The 19,705-nt window shown below is 51.5% G+C and overlaps 1 pseudogene; it reads right to left on the bottom strand.

The window, feature by feature from the left end:
• Positions 1 to 1,337: 1,337 nt before the first annotated feature.
• Positions 1,338 to 19,465, bottom strand: LOC106976880 (endosome-associated-trafficking regulator 1-like; annotated as a pseudogene).
• Positions 19,466 to 19,705: the final 240 nt, after the last annotated feature.

Raw genomic sequence — 19,705 nt, 5'->3', positions numbered from 1 at the left:
ATTTTCTAATCTGTTCTGCTCGCCCTCTGTTTTCTAGGGCCACCCTTCTCCCAATCCCAGCTATAAAAACAATGGGGCACACACAGGGCAATGTAGGGGAATGGGAACACACACACACACACACACACACACACACACACACACACGCACCCTGTGTGCTTACCCATGAAACCCCAGAAAGCAGTCTCCTTAAAGTTAGGAACATGACATATCCATGATGCTTATCACTACTAGACAATGGGCACAAGGCATCGTAGATGCAATTACAAAGAAGGAAGGAGTGAACAGGAACAAGGAGTACTCTACTCAACGACATCCAGGTTATTCAGTTAGAAAACATCGCCAACAATAGAATTCAGTTACGTGTTGGGGTAACAGAGTATCTGTCAATGTAATAGAAGAAATATAACGAAACAAAGACGTCCATCACAATAGCTGCAAACAGATCTCACGCATCATAGTTATCAAGTTATGCGTACGATGTATATGAATAAAATTTGAAGATATTATTAAGGAATAGACACAAACATGTGAATAAATGAAAAGACGCCCCCATAAGAGGAAGACCCACACTAGTATATGCCAACTGTCTCTAAATTAATCTCTAAGTTTAACATAATTCCAATTAAAAATAGGATTCCCCGCCCCCCCCCCCGGAATTAAATATGCTGATATTCTATGGGAAAAGACAAAGATGAGAATAGTCAAATTCTGAATAATGAAAGGTGGTCTAGGTCTGAAAGATATTAAACTACCTTATAAAGCTAAAATAAATGAAGCAGTTTGGTAAATGGTGTGTGAGTAGAACACAGACCCATGAAACCGTGTGAAACAGCCAGAAATATATCCAAATATATGCAGAAACTTAGTTTGTGATTAAGAGGACATTTCAGATCAGTGGGAGAAAAGGAGGTGATTTAATAAGTGGTGTTAGGTTTAGACAAGTGGTAGCCGTCTAAAACAAAGTTCACGTCCATTCTTAGTTACTTCTACCGAGATAAACTCCAGGTAGAGAAAATATCTACATTTTTTAAAACCCCACTGTAAAGGTATTTTTAAAAAGACGTGGGAGATTTTATTTAAATAGTATCCAAATGGGGAAGGACTTTGTGTGTGTGTGTGTGTGTGTGTGTGTGTGTGTTTGAGTTTTACAATTTATTAAATAGGAAAGCTGTCCATTTGAACAGAAGAGAGGAAATTTATTTAAAAAAAAAATAACATCTAGAGAAAAGTGGCCAAAAAGGGGTATGGTGCGTGTGGTGCCCCCCCTACATTGCAAAGCAGCTGGAAGAGCACCCTGGGAGACCTCGTGCTGACCCGGGAAGCCTGCGCACACACTCTAAATCCCTGAATTCCAAACTTGATTGTACGAGATGCCACTTGCAACATGCATCAAAACCCTCCAGCCAAAGCAGCTTTTCAAGTCTGCAGGCCCACAGATGCCTTGAGATGGTCCCACACAGTGGCGCGCCCGCGTGACCTGGGACCCCGCGGAACGACAACAGCGCCCCCACTCCGGGCATCCAGGCTCAGGTCCCACCTGTACGAGCCGCCCCTGACCCCAAGGCCCCAGGAGTGGACTCTGAGCCAGCCGGGGCACCAAGTGAGGCCAAGGAGGCACTGGGGCCTTGGCAGGCGAGCACGGAGCTGCGGCTCACCTACCCCCTCTCCTTACGGAATCGAGGACGATCGATCGACTGAACTTACCTTACGATTAACATTCTGGAATGACGACGGAAAACACTTACTACGGAACGGTCGTGTTCGTGTTTAGTCACTTCAAAACACCACCGGCTTTCACAGAAACGTCTTCCTGAAGGAGCACTAGTCCGTCAAGTAGCAGGAGCTCACCAGGAAGGGGCGCATAGAAACCGGGTGCAGCTCTCACACGCGGGGGGCTCCTCGCTGCCCCTGGCTGCCAGCGCTGTTTAGGTCATGAAATCAGCGGCCCGATCAATACTTTCGCTACGGCCGAGGACCCCGTACTTAAAGACACAACGGCATTTTCAAGCCCAGCGAGCGGCGGCGGCCGGGCGGGGAGCAGGGCTGCGACCTGGAGGCACCGCACGGCTCTCAAGACTCCTCTTCCTCATCTTGCATTTCGGAAATTCCGTCTACGGATTGAAGGATTTCGGCAACACGATTCAGCTCCAGAAACCAGCTGCCGGATGGAGGAGTGGGCGTTGTTCCTGCGGACGTGAAGGTTCTGCGAGGCCACGTGGGTGTTCTGCCTCGCCCCCTGCAGGCGCGGTGCCCTGGCCCGACCGCAAGGCCGCCTTCTCGCGCTTGAAGTTAGAGACCTGGGCCTGCAGCGAGCTTCTGTCCCGCTTCGGTTTCAGGATGGGACCTCCCGCCCTTACGGCCCGGTTTGTCATCGGCGCCAGGTGCTGCTGCCCCTGCTGGACCACTGACTCCAGATCTCGGCCGTCACTTTCCGCCTTTATCGTTTTCGCTTCCGGCTTCCGCTCCAGCGTCCTCCCCGTTTCTGCTTGAGTTTCGGAGAAGCTCTGGACCTCAGGCGGCTTTCCTCTCGGCCTAGGATTTTCAGCTTTCAGCGCTTCGTGGCGTATCTGCAGCGTCCGCGGGCGCCTGTCCCCCAGAGACTCTCCGGGAGCCGCGAAGTGTGCGCTGGGGCTCCCCGCCGGAGAGAGAGGCAGGCGCGGGAGTCAGGGTCGCTCAGCATCCACGGGGGCAGGGTCTCGGGCCCCACCAGCTCCCACGGGGTGGAGGAGGAGGAGCCGTACGTGCTCCACACTGGACGGCGAGTAGGCCCCGATCCACCCCTCGTCCTCGTCCTCGTCCTCATCCAGAAGGTCACCAGCCCCTGTAGGGTCCTGGAAAAACGGCTGCTGATATTCCAGGCCGTACCCCACGGTCTGGGGGGTTGGGGAGCTGCGGCCCAGTCCCGGCAGGTGCCTTGCGGGTTCCTTTGAATAAATCCTGTTGTTGGCGTTGTCTTCTCCCGACAGGCCCAGGTTCTGGGGTTTTCAGAAACTCTCTGAAGGAGAACGGATCGGCCTCTGCAAGATCTTCAAGCTGATCGATCTCCAAAATGTGCCTCCTGGCGGACCTTGCTTAGTGCATCTCCCCCTTTCCGTAGCCAAAATCTGGAGCCCGTCCCGGCGGGTCGGGGGCGGCCCCGGGGCCCGGCGCGCTCGGCTGCTCACCGTCCGGAGTATGACGAGGCCCCCGGCTCGTGACATCTGGGGGGGGACGCCAGGGCAGCGCGCGTAACCGGTCGTTGCGGGCCCGGCCCTCCCTAACCCGGCCGCGGGGGCTCCGCCCGAGTCCCCCGCCCCTGTCGCCCGCCGACCGGCCCAGGACTTTGTCTTTTTAAACCTGACACAAAAGTTCAGACTCCACATAAGAAAAGAAGCTTGGCATAAATCGTTTCATGAAATCAAACATTCCTAGGGGCGCCGGGTGGCTCAGTCAGTTAAGTGCTCTGGTCATGATCTCACGTTTCATAGGTTCGAGCCCTGCCTCGGGCTCTGTGCTGGCAGTGGGGAGTGTGCTTGGGACTCTCTCTCTCCCTCTCTCTCTGCCCCTGCCCCACTCACTCTCGCTCTCTGAAAAACAAACAAACAAACAAACAAACAAAGACTAGCAACTCAAAAGAGAAGAGAAAGGCATGAACAGAGTTCTGAGTTCAGAGAAAACTAAGTAACCGTGGCCTTTAAATATATGGAGGGTGATCACCCTCACCGTTGGGGGGAAAAACACCACAAATTACAACTTCTGTGACAGGTCATGTTCACCTGTTAAACCGGGCAAAATAAAGACGTCTGCGAACCTGCCGTTAAGCGGAGATACCAGCACTCCCCGTCACTGCTGTTGGAAGGCACAGCCTCTTGGCAAAGCCATTTAGTGAGCTCTCTCAAAAAGGAAAATGCACTAACCCCTGACCAGGGACACCACTGCTCAGCATTCATCCTGCACACGCATTCATGCCTTTGCTCAGGGACGTGTGCGTAAGGACATTACGGGTAGTAAAAGATCAGAAATAACTTACATATGTATCTACAGAGGACAGGTTAAATGAGATGCCAGGCACTCTTACAGTGAAACACTCTGTGGCCTTTAAAAGCAACGCGACGGCTCTATAATGACATGTGACAAGCTCCTAAATGTACAAATTGTTCTCGTCTCCGGCTGGGGCTTCCACACTCAGGGACAGAGACTCAGGGAGAGGAGCAGGAATTTGATTTTACTATACATACTTCTGGAGCATTTAACTTACAAAAATTTTTTTAATGTCTATTTATTTTTGAGAGAGATAGAGCATGAGCAGGGGCAGAGAGAGAGAAGACACAGAATCCAAAGCAGGCTCCAGGCTCTGAGGTGTCAGCACAGAGCCTGATGTGGGACTAGAACTCATGAGTTGTGAGATCACGACCTGAGCTGAAGTTGGATACTTAACCGATGGAGCCACCCAGGTGCCCCTGGCATATTTAACCTTTTAAAATCATGGACATATGTTCTTTTTAATTTATTTTTAATTTTTTAACATTTTTTGTTTATTGTTAAGAGACAGGGAGAGACAGAGCATGAGCAGGGGAGGGGCAGAGAGAGGGGGAGACACAGAATCCGAAGCAGGCTCCAGGCTCTGAGCTGTCAGCACAGAGCCCGACGCGGGGCTCGAACTCATAAACCTGATCATGACCTGAGCTGAAGTCAGACGCTCAACCGACTGAGCCACCCAGGCGCCCCGGACGTATGTTCCTTTTTGAAACTATATTTAAATCATTGTAAAGAAAAGAGAGAAAGTCTGAGAGCAGAGTTGGGCTCAAGATATACTATCTGTGTGGTGACAGGTAAGTTGTTTAATGTCTCTGGGCTCTTTCGCTTTATCAGTAATACACTCGTGGTCTGTTTGAATTCCTAGGCCCTGGCCTCTTAGACACTCCCAGTAAAACATATACAGGGCAGTGCTGTGATTAGAACCCAGGTCGGTTCGGCTATGTTCATTCTTCCATTTCATTCCTTTGTCCATTCAACAAATTCCTGTGATTTTTTTCTTTAACGTACTTGACAGAGACAATTGAAGTGTTTGCTATGGGCCAGGCATGGTTCTAGACGCTTTACAGTTACTGACTTATTTAATCTGCACTACAACCCCCTATGGCAGTTACCGTTACTGTCTTACTCTACAGATAGGGAAACTGAGGCACAGAGAAGTGAAGTAACTTGCCCCAGCCCCGTGTCTGGTAGGTGGCTTAGTGAATGCCATTATTGCCAGGCAGGCTGCAGAGCCTGAGCTCTTTCTACAGCACCCCATGGAGTGTGGGGCATGGGGTCCCCAGGTCAGTGTGGAGGTACTCATAGTGCTAGGTGGGGCTGTGAGGTGATGAGCCTGGAATCTTCTTCCCCTCTTGAACACCTGCTCATGGAACAGCCTGACCCATCCAGCCCCTCCACGTCTTTGAGTAGGGCTGGAGAAGAGAGCAGAAGAGGCTTTCTGGTGTCCAGAAAACATGAGTTCCCACAAGCCAAGTGGATGCCCGGAAAGTACCAGAGCTTGAGCTGTCTTGCAAGGGCCAGGGAACCCCAGAGACAAGCAGCTGAGGGGGGCGATCAGGGGCCAGGGGTCAAAGCAGGTCTCCCCAAGGACGGAACCATGGTGAGGCGTTGTGGAAATGACCACCACCATGGGCAGCTGTATGTTCAGGACGGGAGCTCTGGGAACGATCTGGGTTCCTCGTATCCACTGGGGAGATGTGGGCACATAGATGGCAAACAGGGCCACGGGAGTGGCCGAGCCTACCAGGGAGAGCGTGTGGTAGGGTGACAAGAGCCCCCAGGAGCATCACCATTTGAGAAACAGGCAGACGAAGACGGTTCACAAAGATCTGAAAAGGACGGTCAGAAGGATGGCAAGAAAACGGGAGGAGAGGGTGTGACTCTCTTTCATGATGGCTGCAAACAGAAGCCCTGAAAATGTCCTGTTCAGATATGGACAGTTTCTTCTCCAAGGTTAACTGGAGAAAGAATTATTTGAACAATGGAGCAGTTTTCGGCTAGCACTTCCCTTGTTTTCTATTCTTACAGAGATGACACATTTTCCCATATGTCGTTTTGGCAGAGATCTCTGCATCAACACGTTTACACACACATACACGTATATTTGCAGGCGCACATATTTAAATCAATTAAGCTAATATTTATTGAATCTCGGTTGTGTGCAAAGCACGGCACCTCCCAGGGGTCTGCCGGGATGTGACGGCAATGTGCTAAACGCCGAGATCCAACCGTGAGCCCAGACGGATGGGTTCCCCAAAGAGGTGTGTGTCCTTCGTGCAGGACTTCAGAGAAGCCTTTACCAAACTGTGCATCAGACTTAGTTGGTTGATTCACTGGACCCAATCCTGGGGCAGAGAAACCCACCTTCCCCGAAAACCTCCTGCTGAGTGAGAAACCAGCTCTTGTCTTGTTGAAGCCACTGATACTCAGTGTCTGTGAATTCTAGAATCCTAATTAGTACTTACAGACATATGGCCCAGAATCACTGCAGAGAAAGGGCAGCCGCCTGTGAAAGATGTCCCCTGCTACGCTGCCCAGGATGGCTCTCGGTTTTGTAACGTTGCTTATTAAATTTCCTGGAACCCAAGTTGCTGTTCTGCGCTCGACCCTCTCTCTGCCTTTGCACCTGCTCTGCCTCTTGGGCCGATCATGCAACGGGGTGTTCCAGACGCGCAGACCACACGTGCAAGAGGCAAGAGGGAGGAGAGCACTGCCAGGGGAGGTCAAAGTGGTGCAGCCCCTGGGGATGCAGAGCTGGTGGGGGGAGGGGGAAGGGAGAAGAGAGGAGGGAGGAGGGAGGCTGTAGGTCAAGATGTTTTTAGATGGAGTTGGAAATAATCCTGAGGCAGAGGGCAATCATTTGGAAAGAGTGAGGAATGCTCCTCCTTTGGAGACTGATTTTTAAGGGGTGAAAATAAGTGAGCATCTTCCTTCCTTTAAGGGGTGAAAATAAGTGAGCATTGCTTTTACAATACCGGAAAGAAGTTTGGCAAGTCGGGGAGGAGAGGTGTCACTCAAATGCTGTCCTGTTGCTGTGGGAAGGGACACGGGATATTATGATAGCACATCCATAGGGGACCCAGGTGGCCTGGCAAGATTATGCCTAAAATAGCTTTTATCTGGGAGCAGGTTCATGTTGCTTAATATAATTTTTAATGTTATAATTATGGGGAAAGTCCTAACATAGGCAAAAATGACACAATGGTCTCCCAAAACAGCATGAACTCAGGATAATCCTGTCTTATTCCCACTGCTATCCATTTCCCCTCCCTTATTTTAAATTCTTTTTTTTTTTTAAGTTTATTTATTTTGAGAGAGACAGAGAGAGAGTGTGTGTGTGTGAACACTGGAGGGGCAGAGAAGGAGGAAGAGAGAGAATCCCAAGCAGGATTCTGCACTGACAGCTTGGAGCCCAGCGAGGGCCTTGATGTCACCAACTGTGAGATCGTGACCTGAGCCGACACGAAGAGTCCAACGTTCAACTGACTGAGCCTCCCAGGCGCCCCTCCCCTCCCTTATTTTAAAGCCAATACTGGGAGTCGTATTACATGATCCATAAATATAGCATTTTAATATGTATCTCTGAAACATAATAAACATGGTTATGTTTATTAATAAACAAGGCCATTATGACATTAAAAATTATTTTTAAAATATCAACGATTGTATGGATGGTGTTCAAGTATTTAATTATTTAGTAAATGTATTTTTTTAATGTTTATTTATTTTTGAGAGAGAGAGAGAGAGAGAGAGAGAGAGAGAGAGAGCACGAGCGGGGGAGGGGCAGAGAGAGAGGGAGACACAGAATCCGAAGCAGGCTCCAGGCTCTGAGCCGTCAGCACAGAGCCCAACGCAGGGCTCGAACTCACAAACCCGGAGATCGTGACCTGAATGGAAGTCAGACACTTAACCCACTAAGCCTTGCGGGGGCCCCATAAATGTACTTTTATTTATAATTCTTCTGTTTGAGTCAGATCTAGACAAGACCCACACATTGTGATTGGTTAATATGTCATTGAAGTATCCTTTAATGTACAGATTTCCCGTCTGTCTCTCTCTTTTTTAACCCTTGCAACTTACTTGCAGAAGAAACCATTTTTTGCTTGGGCCCCGGAGAGCCTCTCCCGTGTGGACTTTGCTGCTTGCACGTTCACGTGCTCGAGTATACCCTCCATATTTCCCGTGAATTGGTCGTTTCATCTAGAGCTGCGGCGTCCCATATGGTATCCACCAGCCAAAACCAGAATAAATTAGGTGAAATTTCAGCTGCTCGGCAGCCACATGTGACTCTCCTGCCACATCAGACAGTACAGATTATAGAACACGTCCATCATCCGGGCAAAAACTTCTCCTGGACATTTAAAGGCTGAGAAGCTTACCTAAAATGTAATTTTTTTGGAAGGCCGTTTCATCAGGACATTAGCCTTTGACGCTATAGCATCCTTTGTTCCCCGGGAGAAAAGTGTCTTTGGAGTAAGTGACCCCAAGGTCAGCCCCTCTGGTATTCCCTCTCTCCATCCAGGTATCTCGGAGTCCTCCTCGAGACTTTCCTCTCCCCCGGTTTGTATTGTTGCGTTTACCCCCTAAGCGCCTCTCAAATCAGTCCCCTTGTCTCTATTTTTGGAGCCAACACTCTGCCCCAGGTCACTTTATCTCTGAGAAACCGAAATGCTCTCTGCTGGGTCTCCCGCGGTCACCTCGGCCTGCACCTGGTGCCTTCTCTGCAGGACAGCGACAGGAGCTCTGTGCTCAGAGCACTGGAACATTCCCGTCTGGATCAGGAACGCGCTTACCACGGGGCCCACCGTGCAGTGAACAGTGACGCAGAGGAAGGCACAAAATGCTGGGACCGGTGCAGTAAAATTGAGGACCCGGCCAGAGTTTCATTTACTGAGTCCTGCTCTAGCTTCTGGGCCGTGGGAGTGAAAAAGGCAGAGTAGATGCCCACCTTCCAGGAGGAGGGAGCTTATTTTCCAGGGGAGAAAGGCATACTCTAATCAGGTAGATAAATGACCAATAACAACTTAGATCACGTCAAGTTTTGAGAAGAACATGGAGTGATTGGATAGAAACCAGGAGTGGGGGGGGGGGGTCTACTGTAGAGAATGGTCAGGGGAGGCTTCCTGGAGGAAGCGACATTTGAGCAGAGCCATGAAGGGTGAGAAGGATGAGGACACAGCTGCCGAAGAGCCCGGGGAGGGGAGAGCCAGGCGGTGGGAGGAAAGCCAGGCAGGGGAAATAGTCAAGTGCAGAGGACCGGAGCCGGGAAAGAGCCAGCAAGTGACTCGGGGAAGATGACCTCAGCCTCAGTTTTCTCATCCGTAAAATGGTAACAGGGGCACCTACCAACTGCAGAGGCTGCAGCTATCATTGTCGAGATTATGATTATCATTTAGTTCAGGAGAGGTTTTAACAGAGCAAATAAATGCTTTCACCCAGACCAGACAACAGATTCATTAGTTGTATGTTGTGACTTCCCCTGGAGAATATGGTTTAGTCTCTAGAACTCGTAATGACACTAGACCCTTACCTCGCCCCGCCTCCACATGCATGGACACACGCACGCATATCCACACACAAGTACACATATACACAGCATCTACGAGGGGTTTCGGTTTGTGGCTGTCGGATTCCTGTTCCCGAACACCACCTTAGAGACAGTGCAGATTTTGGCATTTCAGGCTTCAAGCTTTCAGCTCATCCCCAACGCCCCCCCACACCCCTTCCTTGTAAATCTGTGGGAGGAGCAGGCTGTCAGCAGCACAGAAGGAGGGGGGGTGGGGCTGGGGGTGGGGACCAAGCCACTTAATCAGCTGGGAAGTCTCCTCAAAAGCCCCTCTGCCTCAATCCGCAGGGAGACCAGGGGACAGCTTGCAACACAAGTTGGGTCCTTAAAAGGCAGCACAGAGACCAAGCTGGGGCGAAGGGAAGGCATCCTGGGAGGTGAGAGCATCACCTGTGGGGTGGGGAGAAACAGGTGTTTCCTGGGGAAAACAGCAGCTGCAGGGAAGAGAAAGGTCTACAGGGAAGAGCAAAGGCAAAAAAAAAAAAGAAAAAGAGAGAGAGAGAGGAAAAAAATCAAGACAGAGATGATTCCACCTCTTTTTAAATTATGGACACGCTCCGGGGACTCAGAATCCAGAGGGCTTTCCTGTGTTATGGGGCTGTGGGGACACCGTGTGATACTGGGTATTACGCTTCCTTCTCTCCGTTCACAGCCAACACCATCCTCTCAGCTGCTCCGACCAAAACCGTGCGGTCATCCTTGACTTCTTCCCGTGCCTCGCATGCCACATTCATCCCATCTGGAAAGCCCACCGGTTCGACCTTCAGAAGGTATCCAGAACCTGAGCAGACCCCCTCTCCCCACCCCCACCGCATCACCTGTGACGCGGCTCAGGGAGAGGCTCTCCCTCCAGGTGTCCTCTTTCAGCCCGTGCCCCTCTGCAGTCTGGCCTCAGCACCTGGCCAGAGCGACCCTGTTCCTCGGAGGCCCCCTTGCTTGCAAAGCCAAACGCGAAGTCCCGGGAGGGGCCCTAGCAACATCCAGAAGCTACCATGTGCCCAGCTGAGGTTGTATGGTGACATGAACGTGTCCTGTGTGCCCTTGCCCAGAAGTGTGTGGGTGTCAGGTGATGTATTCGTTTCCTATTACTGCTATATCAAACGATCAGAGCATCATAGCTTAAAACAACAGAAACGTATCCTGTCTCAACTCTGGAGGTCCGAAGTCCGAAATCAACATTGCTGGGCCAAACCCCAAGACTCTAGGGGAGAATCCATTCCTTGCCTCTTCCAGCTTCTGGTGGCTGCCTGGCATTCTTTGGCTTGTGGCTCCATAAATCTAATCTTGTCTCCATGGTCACATTGCCTCCTGTTCTGGGTGTGTCTAATCTCCCACTGCCTCTCTCTTGTGAGGACACTTGTCATGGCACTCAGGGCTCACCCAGATGAGCCAGGAAAAATCTTCATTTCAGGGTCCTTAACTTAATCACAGTGTGGTCCAATGAGATGCAAAGAGACCGCTTTGTCGGGCCTTCTTGCAAAGACTATGTGTTTTCCCCTGGAAAACAGTAATGAGCAAAGATTCGTGATCAAGAAGTTCTGAAGTTGAAGATTAAAGCACAGAGGAAGGAAAGGCCTGAAGAAGCAGAGAGAAATGGGGCCAGCATCCTCATGACCTTTATGAGCTCCTGGATCACACAGAGCCTGAAGCCCTTCTCGTCCACCTCTGGTCTTTTCAGTTATGAGACCCAGTAATTTCCTCTTTCTTTTAAGCCAGTTTGAACTGGATGTTCTGTCACTTACACCAAAAAGAATTCTCATTGATATTCTCTTTAAACCTCAAATTCTTACCTAAAAATAGGTTAAATATCTTACAGAATTAGGATAAAATTTAATTTTTTAATGCTCATTATTTATTTTTGAGAGAGAGAGAGAGAGCAGAGGAGGGGCAGAGAGAGAGGGAGGCACAGAATCCAAAGCAGGCTTCAGGCTCCGAGCTGTCAGCACAGAGCCCGACGCGGGGCTCAAACTCACAAACTGCGAGATCAGGACCTGAGCCAAAGCCAGATGGATGCTCAACTGATGGGGCTACCCAGGCACTCCCAGAAGTCTGATAAAATTTAAATGAAATGACATGTATAACACATATATGTTAATTCCTGGCACATAAAAATTCTCCTTGTGAATGATGGCTGTTAATATTTAGCAATTGACCATCACAAGATAAGAACTAGATCTTATATCCAGCTGGTATGTTTGGGTTATAGTTACTAAAATCTAGGATCTGGGGCGGAATCTGGGAGACATGGGAGCAGAGCTGACGCGTTCCCTGTGGCTGACCGTTTACCTAATGGCGTGTTCACTAATTGCCAAGTGTCTTGGGGGGCTGCAGGGGGGTCTTGTTCTCATCAGGAGCTGATGGTTTCTCTTGTCAAGGTAAGTTCAGCATCTATTAGTCAGGCGCCTTCGATATTCCCAGAGCAGGGCTGGGGACTGGAGATCCAACAGGAGGGAGAAGCGTGAGTTCAGGCGGCAGCAGGACTCACAGTCTGATGGAGGAGGCGCAGGCGAGCCGATAGTCACATGAAGGTGGAGTGCAGGCTGGGGTGCTGGGTGGGGTGAGATGGTGGAGGATCCAGGGCAACCTGGGAGGGCTTCTGGGAGGCGGCGATGTTGGCACTGAGACCTGATAGACACACAGGAGCTTATGAAATAAAGAGCATTTTGAGCGGAGAAAACTTCATGTGCCTGTGACACAGGGAGTATATTCCAGGCTGAATTGTGTCCCCACACTCCCCATTCGTGTGTCGAAACCCTAACCCCCCATATGATGGCATTTGGAGGTGGGGACTTTAAGGAGGTAATTAAGGCTAAATGAGTCACAAGGGTGGGGTCCTAATCCAATATGACTGGGGTCCTCACCAAAAGAGGCTCAGACACCAGGGATGCGTGTGCCCAGAGCCAAGACCACATGAAGACAGAGGCAGAAGACGGCCATCGACAAGCCCAGGGGAGAAGCCTCAGGACAATCCCACCTTGACATCCTCGATCTTGGACTCTGGCCTCCAGAGATGTGAGCGAATCGGTTTCAGTCGTGTAAGTCACCCGGTCTGTGGCAGCCTTAACAGACTCACACCGAGTATGAGAAGCCTGGGGGCGCCCGGCCGGGACAGAAGGAGATGGGGGTGGGGTGTGGGGGGTATGTCACGTCCCACAGGCCGACTTAGGGATTTTTTGGTCTTTATTGCAGGAGCCGTTGAAGTATTATTAGGGCAGAAGTGACGAGTATATAGAATCTACACATACGTAGAAATTGAAGCTCACTTTGAGAAAGTAAGAGGGTTTTGAATCTGCCCTTATTGTGTGTGTTTTTTTTTAATTTTTAAAATATTTATTTTTGAGGGAGAGAGAGAGAGAGACAGAGTGTGAGTGGGGGAGGGGCGGAGAGAGAGGGAGACACAGAATCTGAAACGGGCTCCAGGCTCTGAGCTGTCAGCGCAGAGCCCGACGCGGGGCTCGAACTCACGGACCGGAGATCATTCATGACCTGAGCTGAAGTCGGATGTTTAATCGACTGAGCCACCAAGGCGCCCCTGCCCTTCTTGTGTTCGATTTGTCTGCCTCACCCTGGAGTGTGACGGGGGGCTGGAATTACCCTCTTGGCTGCTGAGTCACGCTGCCCAGCTGGTGCTTGATGCTATTCCTTGAGTGAATAATGGCGAGATTTATGGGTCAGTGGGTATCTCGAGGGTCCAGAGGGAGGAGAGATTGCTCTGCCTGGTTGGCTGGAGAACGTAGGACTTCGGACCAGCTACGGAATTTGTGGGACCCAGTGCAAAATGGAAATCTAAGGCCGCTTGTTTGAAAATGATTAGGAGTTTCAAGACCGTGACAGCAGGGCATTAACTCAACCGTGGGTCCTTGCGAGCTCAGGGGGCTGTGTGGCGGCACAGGTCACAGATCTAGGAAGCCAGCCCTGGTTGGAGTACATCCTGGAAAGCTTCATGGAGGAGGAGGCAGCATTTGAGCTGGATTAGATCTGGGCCTGGGGAGCGACCTTCTCAGACAGAGGGATGGAATGGTATAGGCAAGAAGGTGGATAAGCACACCTCCCGATACGAGCCCAGAGGTCATGGGTGGACACTCTCTTTCACTGTTTAAAAAAAAAAAAAAAAATCTGTCTGAGGCTCATTTCTCTGAGCCCTATTTTGGGGTGGGTTTCATTAATAACAGATGAATTCTGGCTCTGGGGACACCAGAGGTAATTTTTCACTTTTATTAGGGCTTGATGAGCTCTAAGCGTCATGCAGAAGCCCAGCCCCATTTTCAAATGGGCTCTTTTCCATCCCGCTCCTTCTCAAGCAAACAAAGGCCACCAGCGAGGAAGGCCTGGCTCGATCACAGAGTGCTGGCACGGTGCCTTTCGACGTCAGCAGCTGTGCCCCCGGCATCTGCCGTGCTGAGGTCCTGGTGTGGCACACTACCTTGTGTTCGTCGTGGTCTGGGGGCTGGCATAATGGGGAACCCTGCCCGGAGGGGGCCTGGCCGGAGTAAACCGACGGAGGGTAGCTCTGGGGGCTTCACCGGTAAGAGGTTCGTCGTACTCATACGAGTTTCCTCGGGCCACCATAACAGCCACGATCTTGGAGGCTCACGCAGAAATGCACCATCTCAAAGTTCCGGAAGCTACAAGCTGAGCATGAGAGTCAGCAGGGCTGTGCTCCCTCTGAAGGCTCTAGGGAAGAATCCTTCCCGTCTTTCTCTCGCTTCTGATGGTTGCCGGCCGTCCTGGCCGTTCCCTGGCTTGGCATCACTCCTGTGGCCATCCCCCTTGTCATAAGGCATTCTTCTCTCTGTCTCTGCGTCCCGATTTCCCTCCTCTTTTGAGGACCCTAATGTAGTAGGACCTCATCCACAAAGACTCAGTTTCCAAATAAGGTCACGTTCACAGGTACTGGGGGTTAGGACTTGATTATATATTTTGTGGGGGGGACACAATTCAACTCACAGCTCGGATCTCCTTTCCTCCCAAGATACTAAGAATCACAAGGAACATCTGCAGGGGGCCCTGCACTTCACAAAATATTTCTTTGTTTTTAATTTTCTTTTTTTTCTTAGTGTTTATTTTTGAGAGAGAGCACGTGTGCATGCGTGCACGTGCAAGGGTGGGGAGGGACCGAGAGAGAGAGGATCTGACGCGGGCTCCGCGCGGACAACAGAGAGCCCGACGCGGGGCTCGAACTCACAAATTGTGAGATCGTGACCTGAGCCAAAGTTGGACGCTTAACTGATGGAGCCACCCAGGCGCCCCCACAAATGTTTTTCTAAACCCTCTGCCCTGTCTCTTTGCTCAGCAGCTCTGTCAGGTAGATTGGGAGGAAGCCCTGTGCCCATTTTACAGCCAGGATAATTGAGTTGTAAAGCATTTTAAGTCGCAGCAAGGGACACATAGACAACGGTTAGAAATATTTAGGGAAAACCCACGAATTGGGTGGTGGGAGGAAAGAAGGAGGTAAGGTGGGCAAGAGAACTGGAGACATGAGACGGGCCAGTCACTCTGAGAAATGCTCCCGAGAAAGGTTTGGGGATCACATTCTTGTCTCTGTAACGCATCAGCCACAGCTCAACATTTATTGAATGTTCACCGTGTGGCAGGCACTGTGCTAAGCCCTGTAACCAAATCCTTGATTTAATCCTTACATCTGCCCGGTGCCGTGGGCTTGATTACTACTCCCTCCCTGTTCACAGGAGGGAGCTGAGTGAGACCCAAGGGGGTAAGTGGAGAAGCCAGTAGCCGAAAGTCAAAGCTTACACTCCGTCACTGGGCCATTCTCACTGCTGACAGTGGCCCACACGTGTGGGCCAGTGAGTGTCCTATCAGACCTGCTGGGCCCTGTGGCGGGCATTAGTGTGGATGGGCAGGAGCTCAGAGTCCCATGTAATGGGGAGAGGAGCCCAGGCTTGTGGAGGTATCTGTCACACGGGTTGGGAAAGAAGTATAGACTGGGTACCAAAGTGCTCTAAGGATCTAGACTAGGGGTGACAAACTTTTCCTGTTAAGGGCCAGACAGGAAATATTTCAAGCTTTGCAGGCCATATAGTCACTATCACAACTACCCCACGTATAATATGCAAATGAACGAGCGTGGCTGTGTTCCAATAAAACTTTATTGACACTGAAATTGGAATCTCATATGATTTTCCTATGTCATGAATACTATTTTTCTTTTCTGTTTATCGGTTCCTCTGCTGTCTCCTACTCATTGAAAAATCCAAAAACCACTCTAAGCCTGAGGCCGCTCAAAACCAGGCAGGGGAACGTATTTGGCCAGGGGGCCGTGGTTTGCGGAAACATCTGAGGACTTGGCCCTGTTGGAGGCTATCGGAGAATATGGCCAGGGCGCGACACTTTCCATTAAAACTGTGACAGGAGCAAAAGGGGCCACGTGAGTGCTGTGATTTCTGACGAGTGCGTGTCGTGTAGCGAATCCCTGAATGACCTGGCCTTCATGATGGCACGGTGATAAGTGACACAGAGGTTCTGCCTTAGGAACCCTGAGCCGGGTGTGCAGATAAATGCGCCTTCCTAGAGCTCTTGCTGTCAGGAACACCCCGGTTCCGGGAACCTGCTAAGGGGTCCAGCAGCTGCGCATTGTGATGGAAGCCAGTCTTGGGCCTGGGAGGAAGGTGTTTGGGCGGGAGCTGCCCTAGGAATGATGCAGTTTGGGTGGGTTACAGAGGCCTGTGATGTGTGGCACCATTGAGCAGGGGGGTGTGCAGGCTGTGGGTCGTAGGGCCTCCCTGCTCTTGAGCAGGAAGGAGGGAGAGTGAGCCCGCCCTCTCATTTTCCAGATCCATGCAGATCACCATCTTTTCCGGAGTGGCCCCCGGGTCCCGGAGAACTTGCCGGGCCCTTTGCTGGAAGTGGGGTGCTGCTTTCACGTGCCAGCACCAGCTGTGTGACCTTGGGCAAGGTGCTGAAGCCCAGTGAGTCTCGGCTTCCTCATGTCTCCCCACGGGATGGACCGTGACCCTCTGGTGGTAGGTGGTAGGGTGGTCGGGAGGATGTAGATGGGACAGTGCAAGGTGCCGCGCTCCCCGGAGATCCTCTGTGAGTGGTGGCAGCGACAGGCCACACGTCTGCCAGGCTCACACGCCGCTGTCATCGAAGGTCACTGAAAATTTGGCCTTAAGGGACAACGTCCTTTGCCACCAAGTCTTGGAGTTAGAGTTCTCCTTCTTTCTTGGCGTCCAGCCCCTGGGGAAGGTTAACTTTGTAAATTCTCTTCGAGACGCAAAATCCACTGGGCTGTCTCTGCCTCTCCCTCCCCCAACCCCATCCCTTCCTGGGGCAGACAGAAGGAACTCATCAGACATTCGAAGGCGGGAACTGCACTTTTTCAACAATTGAGACAAAAAGAAAAAAAAAACCCGAAATTAAATCCAGCAATTAAGTTCTAATTGCACAATTACTTCACTTCGTGGCTCTGTGCCAAGGTTGGGAGCCTAGCTCCCACAAATGGTGTTTTTGTGGAGACTTGGGGAGGAGGAGGTGAGGGAAAGGGGGCTAAGGAGGTGATATCTGGGGACAGGGCAACAAAGGCCACTGACCCAATGCCAGCATTCTAACTTGGGGGTGGGGGGTGGGGGCTGGGCTGGGGAACCCGAGGGCCTCTTTAGAACTAAAATGGTGAATACGGTGAACTCTGGGCTTTCTTTAAGCAAATTTTGTGTTCTAGGGAGAGCCCATCCTGGCAGGCCTGGGGTAGGCACCCTTCTGTTCACACCTGGGGTGGGGACATTCTGTCTTCACACCTGGAGTGGGATCCTTCTGTGTTCACACCTGAGGAGGGGGCCCCTTTTCTGTTCACACCTGGGGTGGGGCCCTTCTCTGTTTACAGCTGACATGCGGATCTTTCTCTGTTCACACCTGGGGTGGGGACCTTTCTCTGTTCACACCTGAGGAGGGGGAACTTCTCTGTTCACACCCGGGGTGGAGGCCCTTCTCTGTTCACACCTGGGGAGGGGGCCCCTTCTCTGTTCACACTTGGGGTGGGGCCCTTCTCTGTTCACACCTGAAGAGGGGGCCCCTTCTCTGTTCACACTTGGGGTGGGGCCCTTCTCTGTTCACATCTGAGGTGGAGATCCTTCTCTGTTCACACCTGAGGAGGGGGTCCTTCTCTGTTCACACCTGGGTTGGGGGCCCTTCTCTCTTCACAGCTGACCCGGGGACCTTCTTTGTAGACAGGGAGTTTCAGGGCCTTGTGGTTGACTCTGGAGCAAGGAGCCACGGCAGTACCCAGGCCAGGCCACCCCGCAAGGCTTCTAGAGAGCCAGGAGGGGCTTGTGAGGGTCAGCCTCTAGGTCGATCTATATTCGTACCCTGGAAGAGGTGGGGGAAAGAGAATCTGCTGCTCCAGTCAGTGGATTCCATGGGCCGCTTCTCTGCCTCTCGCCCACTCACCCGCTCATCCATTTGCTCACACGTTTGCCAACTGCCGAATTCTTCCACGAACATTTATGGGGCATCTAGCGCGTAGAAGTTACTCTGCAAGCCAGGAAGATGGAGGGTGGACCCTGTCTGTTCTTTAAAGGACACTAATCCCATTAGACCAAGGCCCCACCCTCCTGACCCCATCTAACCCTAATCACCTCCCAAGGGCCCCACTTCCGAACATCATCACACTGGGGGTTAGGGGTTCAGCATATAAATTTGGAGGAGACACAAACATTGAGTCCATAGCACCTGCAATGGGCCACCCGTGGTGCTTTACCCAGGTAATTGCTAAAACCTTATAAAATCCCTCTAAGGTACATATGACTATCGCTTCCATTTTGCGGACGAGGAAACCAGTACTTAGGGAAGGTTAAGACGCTCCCCTCCTCAAGGTCCTAGAGTAAATCAATCTGGGACGTCTGAGACTAGAATCCAACTCAGTTTTGATTCAGAGGCCTGTACCTTTTCATGACCTGTAGGTAGAAAGCGATACGTGTCCCAGGAGAGATGAAGTCACATCACGAGTCATGGAAACACAGATACAAACAAAAACACTCGGTATCCCAGCTCTCCCCCTCCTCTCGGTGGAGGAGTTAAAGGCAACGTGGGAAAAACAAAGATGTGTTCCTGGTGCCACCGCTGAGGAGAGTGGCAGGTTTGACCCCTCTGGTAGGAGCCCCCGCACCTTGGCTGAGCATTTGGGGCAGCAACATGGGGCGTCCCGGGCTTGCACCAGCTGAGACCCCGCCACGTCACCCAAGTGTGCCAAAATCACGCTCCGGTGGGTTGCCAACGATGAAGAATTGCTCGGGAGGGAAATTCCACATTATATGTTGCAGCCAAGACAAGAGTTCCGGAACCCCAGCTATAAAATAAATCAAACACAGGCGTAACCACCGCCTGCACCGTTCAGAGGAATCTTCCAGATCAGAGCCACAGAGGGAAGTGGAAGGGGAATGGGCCTCTGAGTCTCCCCGGTGATCGTCCCGCTGCCCCTGCATTCCCAGCCCTACCTGCTGCTGTCTCTTCTCCAGATGAGCTGATGTTCAGCCACACGGCACTGGGTTCCCCCACTGCCCCCCCGAGCCCCGACCCCGTCCTCCCAGATGCTCCTCCTCTGCTTGTCCCCCTGGCAAGCTCCTTCTTCAAGGGCCTGCTTGAGAATCACCTCCCTTGGAAAGCCTTTCTCAACCCCATCCTTCCCCAAGACCATGCATTGCTTCTTTTCCTATAATCAGCCCCAGGGCACTGCCTTCGAGGTCACGGGCTGAGCCAGACCCGGGCCAAATCCCAGCTCTGCTACATTCTCTGTGAACGTGGACCTGGGATCTCACTTCTCTGAGCCTCCGTCTCCTTATCTGTGAGCTGGAGGTAATTCCGAGACCCCACGGGGCTGCTATTCTCAGCGGAATGCTTCTTGAGTGTCCCCTGCGTGCCAGGCATCGTGCTAAGCTGCGAGGACACCGTGGCAAACAAGACGGGCGGTGTTTTCTGAGGCGTTCATGGGGTAGTTTATGAAACGGGCTGAGCACCGTTCCCGAAACTTAGGATAAGCTCAGTAAATCGGTCGTTAGGATCATGGTTCCGCAGGATTTTGAGCAGACTTCCGCTGTGAGACTTTTTGCACCGTCCTAGAATTCCTGGTGCGTATGCGTTCTCCTGCGCAGGTGGTGAGCACCCCCG

This window comes from Acinonyx jubatus, chromosome F2 (assembly GCF_027475565.1).
Source record: "Acinonyx jubatus isolate Ajub_Pintada_27869175 chromosome F2, VMU_Ajub_asm_v1.0, whole genome shotgun sequence".
Taxonomy (NCBI): domain Eukaryota; kingdom Metazoa; phylum Chordata; class Mammalia; order Carnivora; family Felidae; genus Acinonyx; species Acinonyx jubatus.
This window is presented reverse-complemented; position numbering and strand designations above follow the sequence as displayed.